This window comes from Megascapheus bottae, chromosome 1 (genome assembly GCF_031878675.1).
Source record: "Megascapheus bottae isolate mThoBot1 chromosome 1, mThoBot2.hap1, whole genome shotgun sequence".
Lineage (NCBI taxonomy): Eukaryota > Metazoa > Chordata > Mammalia > Rodentia > Geomyidae > Megascapheus > Megascapheus bottae.
Genome location: NC_143509.1, coordinates 99,658,610 through 99,659,579, shown reverse-complemented (window position 1 = coordinate 99,659,579; position 970 = coordinate 99,658,610).

Below are 970 nucleotides of genomic sequence, written 5' to 3'. Positions count from 1 at the left end.
CAGACATGTGCCAACCTACACACAGACATGGAAAAAAAGGAGAAAATACAAGTCCACAATGGCAAGCTAGACACTTGGTGTGAGGCTGTGAAAAGCCTAGCTGCTGAAAAGTTTAACACAGATGCCCAAATGTGCACCCAGGCAGGAAATGAGACCCTAAGTCACAAATAAGGAGCAAAAATCAGGGCTGGAGCCATGGTTCAGCAGTGTCTACTTAGCAAGTACAATGCCTTGACTTCAAACTCCAGTACTATCCCCCCCCAAAAAAGAAGGCAAATGAGCGAAAGACATACACACACACACACACACACACACACACACACACACACACAGAGTGGGGTTGGTCTTTATGTGATAAGTTGGCATTGCATCCAGGAGGCCTAGTTTCAGGAGATGTTTATCTGGGTGGACACCAGGACTCTGCTGTGGGAACATAATAAACCCCTCTGAGTCCCAATTTCATAATGTTTAACATAAGGACAATGTTTGCTTTGTTGACTTCTCTGGGCTCAGTGGAGCTCAAGTAATATACTGGTTGTGAAAGACCTTTGTAAAATTGTGGTGATTTGCAAAGCAAACCATTGTTATTTTATGGTGATATGATTTTTTGAAGCCAGAATAAGGAGCCAAAACTAATACCCTTGTTACAGGCTGTCACACAGGACTTTTCTGTGTGTAGTTATGTTTGGGTGGGCAGGGTCATGAGTGACTCTCTCTGAATCCATGTGTTATTGAATTTCATATACAATAGGCAAGGAGCCGGCACATGCCCAGGTTAAGAGGAGGGCACAGAGCGGTCTTGGCTGTAGAGTACAGAGGCTGAGTGTCTTGCAAAAGGGAGCATTCTCAAGTTGTGGAGGAACTATTCACATATTTCTCAGAATTAAGAGGAAAGACAAGAATTGTGGTTTACAAGTTGGATGATTGAGAGATGGAAGCATCTTGACTCCATCTACCTCTCTGTTGAGAT